Source organism: Salvia splendens, chromosome 4, assembly GCF_004379255.2.
Source record: "Salvia splendens isolate huo1 chromosome 4, SspV2, whole genome shotgun sequence".
In the NCBI taxonomy this organism is placed as follows: Eukaryota; Viridiplantae; Streptophyta; class Magnoliopsida; order Lamiales; family Lamiaceae; genus Salvia; species Salvia splendens.
Genome location: NC_056035.1, coordinates 16,221,996 through 16,230,305, shown reverse-complemented (window position 1 = coordinate 16,230,305; position 8,310 = coordinate 16,221,996). Strand labels below are relative to the sequence as shown.

Here is an 8,310-nt window from a genome sequence, read left to right as displayed (position 1 = left end):
GTTCTTAAATGCAGCATAGACATCACTTTTCAACTTCAAGAGGTAAATCCAAGTATGTCTACTGAATTGATCAATGAAAGTAACATAATAGGAGTATCCACACCTTGAAGTTGTCAGGGAAGGACCCCACAAATCACTATGAACAAGTTCAAGAGGATGAGAGTATGTAGATTTAGAATCAGAATATGGGAGCCTGTGCGCTTTTGAGACACAACATGGATGACAAAGATGATATGTTTTCATTGAATCAAAAGGAATATTACATCCATTCAGAACATGTGTTACAATGCTAAAAGCTGGATGACCTAATCTCCTATGTCATAGGCCTATACTAGAAACATCAATGCTGGAAGAGGAACCCCAGGTAGCTGAGCATGCTATAGGAGGAAGAACAACTAGATTTGGATGTGTTGGAATGACAGTAGACTTAGGCAGAAAGAAGCGATAAAGACCTTGATCAAGAGAACCCTTGAGGATTGTTTGTTGACTGTCCTGGTCCTTAACAAGACAATGAGTAGAGTGAAATTAAAAAAATACACCATTATCTCTAGCAAATTGTGACACACTCAAAAGATTTTTAGTGATAGCAGAGACATGAAGCAAATTTTTGAGAAAAAGAGGTTTAGAGCAGTGTGGAGAAACTGGACAAATACTTGATTCACCAACATGATCAATGTCAACACTAGAACCATTCCCCAAAATAAGTTGTTTACCTCCATGATACTCACTGCTAATGTTGAGGTTCAAAAGGTCATTAGAGATGTGGTTTGTGGCTCCTCAATCCGAGTACCAAGAAGTCAGTTGGCTACCCTCAAAGTTGCACTCTGATGGAGGTCTGGTGGACGAAGGAGGAAGTGGCTGATGAACTCGAGTTTGAACAATGTTGGCAGAGGGATTGGATTGTTGTTGTTGCCTGCCTTGTTGAATTGGCTGTGGAATGAAGCTTTGTTCATACCTGTGCCAGCACTTATCCGCTCCATGTCCCGATTTTTGGTACAATTGACAAATGATTTTGGAACTAAAGCCTCTTCCTCCACGACCTCCCCTCGATGACCTGCCACCGAAGTGTCCTCGACCTCCTTCACTTCTTCCAGAGAATCCCCCTCAATTATTTTGATAGTTGTTGTCCCTTCTTTGGCCAGAAACATGGGCAAAATTTGCAGTTGGTAGCAATCCATCTGCCCCCACAGTTGATTGCTTTCCACTATCCAATCTTGATTCGAAACTAAGCAAGAGTGCAGTCACATCTTGCACAGTCCACATATCACCTCTTGAAGTGATTGTCACCATCACAAAATCATACTCGTGGCCCAAACCCGCAAGGATGTATAGGATTTGATCTTGCTCAAGGACTCGGCATCCTGCTGCCCCAAGTAGATCACAACATGACTTTACTTTGTTAAGGTAATCTTTCATGGAGAGACCTTCCTTCTTCAAGGTCTGCAACTGCAGCCTAAAATGCATCACTTTCGCCTTAGATTGGCTTGCAAAATTAGTTTCAAGAGCATTCCAAATATCCTTTGCGCTGCTCAGGCCAACCACTAAAATCAATGCGCTATCTGACAACGACGCTTGTATCCACGTCGAGAGTAGCTGGTCTTGACTATGCCAAGCCAGAAAATCTTCATTCACCTCCATTTGGTCTGATTCGTTTACGACTATGAATTCCGGCGGGATCGGTAGGCTTCCTGTCAAGTGAGACTCCTAACGATATCCTCGCACAATGGCAGTAGAGATATGAGGGAGAGTATTTTGTGCAGAAGCTTGTGTGGTTGTGGTTGAGTTTGAATCTGATTCCGCCATCGTAGGAGAAAGAAGAAAGAAAGGAAATAAGGGTGAAAGGTATAGAGTCGGGGCATAGGCACCTGCTCTGATACCATAAACGAAATGGCAATAAAAGAAAGTAAACAAAAGGACTTCATTGTGTAAATTCAGAATTGCATTTTTTATTTCTTTTTCGGATGATCAACAAGTTACAAAATAAGCTATATATATAGTCATCTATTGTAACTGACAGAATGTGCAATCTGAAACTAACTAGATCATGGTCCATCATCCCTTCTTCCAACCACCATTTCACCCACGTTGTTAGTGGCCCAACAGAGCATCTTTCTAATTCATGAGCTGAGGTAGAACTGCTCTGGATTCCTTATCTACATGATCAATATCCACACGTGCTGCATTACATCCATGTTTTTCGCTCGAGCTCGTTTCTTCATTCACCAAGTCGTGAGTATTTTCAACAAGAAGAAGGCAGAAAAATTCTTATTGTGGAATTTTTGAAAATTTTAAATTTTATTTTTTATAATTAATTATATATTAATTAAGTCAAAATATCATTAATTGGACGTTAACCGTTAGTTTTTGATGGAATCGTGAAAAAAGGACCAATCTGACATAATTTCATTTGTTTAGGACCCAATTTTCAAAAAGTGAATGTTTTGGACCAAATTCGTATTTCGGTAATATGTTTAGGACCACTTTTGACCTTTAGTCTTTTGTTTATTACTTAACTTAAAAAGTCTCTCAATCATAGAATTTAGTTCTTGAATTCGCCTATTTTAAGAAAAAATCCGAATTTAAACAACGTTTAAAAGCATGTGTATAATTTTGGAGGTACACATTGTACTACTGAATACAGATCTTAATCCGCATAACATGGATACATAACTCCCTCGTTATATAGCAAAAGTAATCCATCGTAATAATATTCCCATCCTTCCCGCGGCATATAACATTTGCATTCATGAATACATATCTAAACTGAACTACTTCTTGCCGATTTCTGATACAGGTGGCAACGGCATCAACCAAGCCACTGTTGACATTTCCGGTCTCCGTTGCCTCCGACAGCACGCCAGATGTTGATCTTCTCGCATGCATACTTTGCTGGAGCCACTCGAAAGCATTCACATCCAGTTTCCCGGAAATGGACTTCCCTTGCTTCCTGCGCACTTGAAGCTCCTTGATCGAGCCCCAGAGTTTCTCAATAGCATCCCTTTGCCTGGTGGTGAATCTAGAAATATTATCAAAAGCGTGCTTTGCCAGGATGTCGATGGCTGTTTGGCACCTAAAAGAGAATACGAAATTCAAATAAAGCAAAAGTTATTACATGTATCACAGAGAGTGATCACAAATCTTACCATGATGTTTTGTATTTCTTTGCAGCACTCTCTAAACACAGAAGCAATGCTTGTCTCTGCAATTTGAGGAATCTCTCCTTCTCATCGTCTTCTTTTCTACTATTGGACGATGGCTGTCACGACCACATCTCTCTAGTCAAAGAAAGTGTAGCTATATCGCGACTAAAACTTACAGAAGCTGTCTCAACTCATCATAAGATGCTTAAATCAAAGGAAACGTTGCCTGAAATGTGTTGAGGCTACAAATCATACTGAATCAGAGTAGTTATGGAACAATTGTCCTTGCTAAAAGCAAGTTCTAAAATATGCGCAACGGAAGAGTACCAAGACAGATGTAATATGTATGAAGACATACTACACCAGCTATCCTTCTACTTATTTAGCCTTCTGTCCCAACACCTCCTCGGCTTCGACAACAATCAACCTGCACATTAAGGAAAACAAAATGCAGGGCTGAGTACTTGATGCACTCAGTGGGCTCATGCCGAAAACTGTTTTTCTTTTAGTTGTCAGCCAAGCTGAGTGAACGCGGGGTTTTACTGAAAATCTATCCCGGTCACTAAAATATGTTATTTCTTTCTGAAAATAGACTGCAGTCATTTACTTCTGATGATATGCCATATCAGCTGCGTGAATCGGGAATGTGGCCACATTCCACGACCACTGGGCCGGCCAACCTGGCGCTAGCTCACGACCCACAGACCGGCCAACCTAGCGCTAGCTCACGGTCCCTATGTGTACACTAGTCCGAGTAGGATTTACTGACCTACTGGGACCCGAATTCGATTTAACTGGGTTGGCATAGCCAACAGATAGGCAATCATAAAACAAAACATGGCATGACAACTCATTCAAATAATCATATTTTCACATAAAGCATGCTTTAAAAGAAGGAAGAGAAAAAAAGCCCACACATAATGTAGGATAGAAAAGCCCACCTCGTTTGCTTAACTCTTTCAAACGGGTACTGTCTGACTTGAGATTTACTCGTCGAGCGACGACGTCCCTTTTCAAAAATAATGTACTTAAATTAGGCTTTAAGTAATTATTCAATCTTGCATGAATGCATGCCTAAACGTGCTCTTTTATTTTAATTTCTGCCTTCTAAAAATTAGAAGTCTTAAATCTTTAATTAAATCGGCGATTTAATTTGTTCTGAATCCGGCTGACCCGTTCGGTATTAAAATTCTCGGATTATCTTAAGTATTTTAAGAAATACTTTCTGCGACTATTAAAGTCCGCTTTAATTATTTACTGGCTTTTATTTCACTCACGGCTTATAAGTTCTTTTCTTCCGTGGCTTAGGAAATAATTTCCATTATACTTGAAAAGAGGCTCTTCACTAAAAGTATTAATCCAAGAACTAATTTCATAAGTCCAGTAAGGAGTTTACTTAATCTGGGCCAAGGTATTATTTCATTAAACATTTTCGGCCCAGTTCTCTTCCTCAAGGCCCAACTCAAAAAATAAATTCTAGGCCCAAGTTTCTGAAATAGGGGAGGCCCAATTAATCATGCTCCCTTCCGTCGACTCTCCCTCATTTCATCTTCAACAAAAACTCAAATCCCCAATCTCAAAACAAAGGCAAAACCCTAATCTTCTTCTCCTTCCTCGGCGGATTTCACCGCCACACCAGCCACCACGCACCACCATCGCCGGCGCCATCACGGGAGCTTGGTGGGCTCGCGCCGTCGACGTCTTCCCTCTCTGCGTCTCACGTTGGGTGCAGCCTACCGACGCGAAGCCGATGCCGCGGCTGTGTAGCCGCCTCCGTCGGGTCTCCCCGTTGCGCTGAGGCAGCACACGCTCCTGCCGGTGCCGTCACCTCTCCGGCGAGCTGCAGATCCTTTCCTCGGCTATCTCCGCCGGCTCGCCGCTGCTTCGCAGTCGGCGTCGTCTTCTCCAACAGAAAACTCCTAGGCTAAGTCTTCTACCTTAGCTATTTAGGTGTTTTTCTCTACTTCGTTGGTTCGTGTCTGAACTTAATCGTCCACCTACTGGGATGAGCTTGACAGTTGGCTAAAGTGTTGTTCCTTTAATTATTTACGGCTTACTTATGTTCTCTGAAACTATGGGGTTCCTCTAGCATGCTTGTGATGTCTACATGATGCTATAATATGGTTAACAGAGGTTGAAAGGAAGTGTGGTTACCTCCACTGAACTTGTGCTGCTAGTCCTTGTCTTTGCTCTTGTTTCACCCTCGCCTCCTCCCCCTTCCTCGGCTCCTCTCTTTCTTTAATTGGATGTTGCTTTGTGATAAATGGGGAGGAAGAGGCCGAGGCTGATCTATACTTATAGTTGGGGTGTAACTGAAAGCTGCAAGAGTTTGTTATCTGACTGGAAAAGGAGCCTTAAGGCTTCCCTATGTTGGCTGCCATCCCTGCAGCTTGCAAGCTGGGTACTCGTGAGATAAATGAGCTTACAGTTCCTGGACATGCTCTGAAAAATTACTGAATTTGGTGTTATATTCTGGTGTCCCTTTTGATGTACATCTTAACTGCATTTGGCTTTATTTTGCAGGTACGAGCTGGGCAGGGCTGTTGGGGTGAAGAGGCCGAATGGACCGCCTCACTGCAGTCTTCGGTACCGGCTGCGGGGCAGGTCGCTGCAGGCTGTTGCAGGTCCCTCGGTGCCTTCATTCTTGCTCATTTAGGTAAGGTTTCAGTCCCTACTAGAATAAGGAAAACTTGCTCCTTTCCTTGGTCTGATTTCATCTTGTTTTATCTGGATTGGGCAGCGTCGCACGGCTAGCTGCGGGGCTTTTCCTTTTTTTGGTCTCGCCCTCTCGGGCTTTCTGGAATGTTGGGGCCAAGACGGCTCGCGTTGAAGGCCGAGGAAGTTCACTAGGAACTCTCGGTTGTTGTAGCTCAAAGTGAACCCCTTTTGTTAGTCTTAACAACAATGTAGTAGCCATTGTAGTTTGTATGTAATAAATTCCAAACACTTGTAATGTGTTAGCTTTGAAAATTCTGAAGTTGTACTTGTACCCTTATTCAAGAAATAAAAATACTCTTTCATTCGTCAATAAAAGTTCTAGTATTTTATTTCATAACTCCCGAGAAATCTAAGTCTCGGCTATTACATTCTACCCCCCTTAACAAAAATTTCGTCCCGAAATTTCGTCTCGGTTAGGTAAAAAGCTGTGGGTACTTCTCTTTCATCTGGTCCTCGAGCTCCCACGTCGCCTCCTCGCGGCCGTGATGCTTCCATAGGACCTTCACAGTTACAAAATTTTTATTTCTCAACTCTTTAACTTTCCTGTCCAGAATTGCTTCTGGCTTTTCTTCATAGCCCAAATCTGGTTCTAACACCATTTCTTCCTGGTGCACTATGTGTTTGGGGTCAAACACGTACTTCCTCAACTGTGATACATGAAACACATTGTGAACATTCCCGAAACTTGGCGGGAGCGCTAATCTGTACGCCACAAGGCCGACTGTTTCTAGGATCTCGTAAGGTCCGATAAACGCGGTTTTAGCTTGCCCTTGACGCCAAATCTAGTTATCCCTTTCGATGGGGATACTTTCATAACGACCTTGTCTCCTGCTTTGAACTGTAAATCCATTCTACGAGCATCTGCATAGGATTTCTGTCTATCTTGAGCTTCTTTGATTCTCCCTCGGACTTGTCGGACAATTTCTATCATTTCATTTACAACGTCTGGTCCGAGAATTCTTCTCTCACCTGCTTCATCCCAGTAAAGCGGTGATCTACATTTCTTCCCATAGAGTGCTTCATATGGGGCCATAATTATGGTTGTCTGGTAACTGTTGTTGTAGGAAAACTCTATAAGTGGAAGTACTGGCTCCCAGCTTACTCCACGGTCGAGCACTACGGATTTCAACATATCCTCTAATGTCTGAATCGTCCTTTCGGACCGTCCGTCTGTCTGTGGATGGAATGTTGTGCTGGAATTCAGTTGAGTGCCCTACTCTCGCTGTAGGTCTATCCAAAAATCTATAAGTAAATTTCGAATCTCGATCCGAAGTAACCGTTACTGGTATGCCATGTAAGCGTATGATCTCTTGCACATAGATCTGAGCCAACTTGTCGGATCCATATGTGATTCGGATTGGTATAAAATAAGCACTTTTGGTGAGGCGATCTATAACCACCCAGATGGCAGTGTTTCCTCGCTGTGATTTTGGCAATCCTGTCACAAAATCCATTGCTATATGCTCCCACTTCCATTCTGGGATCTCGAGAGGCTGCAACTTCCCATAGGGTCGTTGATGTAAAGCCTTCACTTGCTGGCAAGCCAGGCATCTTTCTACAAACGATGCTATGCTTTTCTTCATGCCATCCCACCAAAATTGCTTCTTCAAGTCCTGATACATCTTTGTACTCCCAGGATGGGCAGTGTAGGGTGTCTCATGAGCTTCACTCATGACCTCGTTCCTAAGTGCCTCCTCTTTGGGTACGCATAGTCTCCCTTTGAAAGTGAGAGCATTATCCACCTCTTCGCGGTAACAATCCCCTTTTCCGGTCCTCACTCTGAGACGAACCTTTTCTAGGGCTTCATCGTATCTCTGGGCGTCAATGATTCTAGCTCTTAAATCTGGTTCTAAGATCAAGGTGGATGTTCTGCTGTCCACTGTCTCCGGGGTTCTCACTATCTCCAGTCGCTTCTTGGCGAATTCCCGGATAAGCTCTTCCTCTAGGGTGAGGAAAGTAGCCACTTGAGGCGCAGTCTTTCTGCTCAAGGCATCTGCTACCACATTGGCTTTGCCTGGGTGGTAATTTATACCACAGTCGTAGTCTTTGACTAGTTCCAGCCATCTGCGCTGTCTCATATTCAGGTCCTTCTGCTCGAAAAAGTATTTGAGACTCTTATGATCTGTGAAGATCTCACATCGAACTCCATAGAGGTGATGTCTCCAAATCTTCAACGCGTGGACCACTGCTGCTAATTCCAGGTCGTGCGTCGGATAGTTCAACTCGTGCGGCCTCAATTGGCGTGAAGCGTACGCTATCACCTTACCCTTCTGCATCAGCACGCACCCGAGTCCGACCTTCGATGCATCTGTATACACCACATAGTCGACTCCCGCTTCTGGCACAACTAAAACTGGCGCTGTGGTCAACTTTTTCTTTAGCAACTGGAAACTTGCTTCACATTCTGGGGTCCAATTGACTTTAACTCCTTTCTTGAGCTGTTGAGTCATCG

General features: G+C 43.2%; 1 long non-coding RNA gene and 1 pseudogene across 1 annotated transcript; one reads left to right on the top strand and one right to left on the bottom strand.

Moving 5' to 3' along the window:
* Positions 1-1,217: 1,217 nt before the first annotated feature.
* Positions 1,218-1,353, bottom strand: LOC121801736 (annotated as a pseudogene).
* Positions 1,354-4,898: 3,545 nt separating this feature from the next.
* On the top strand, positions 4,899-6,168 carry LOC121801545. Its single transcript, XR_006050597.1, has 2 exons — positions 4,899-5,796; positions 5,881-6,168. It is a non-coding gene; the product is annotated as an uncharacterized LOC121801545 (long non-coding RNA).
* Positions 6,169-8,310: the final 2,142 nt, after the last annotated feature.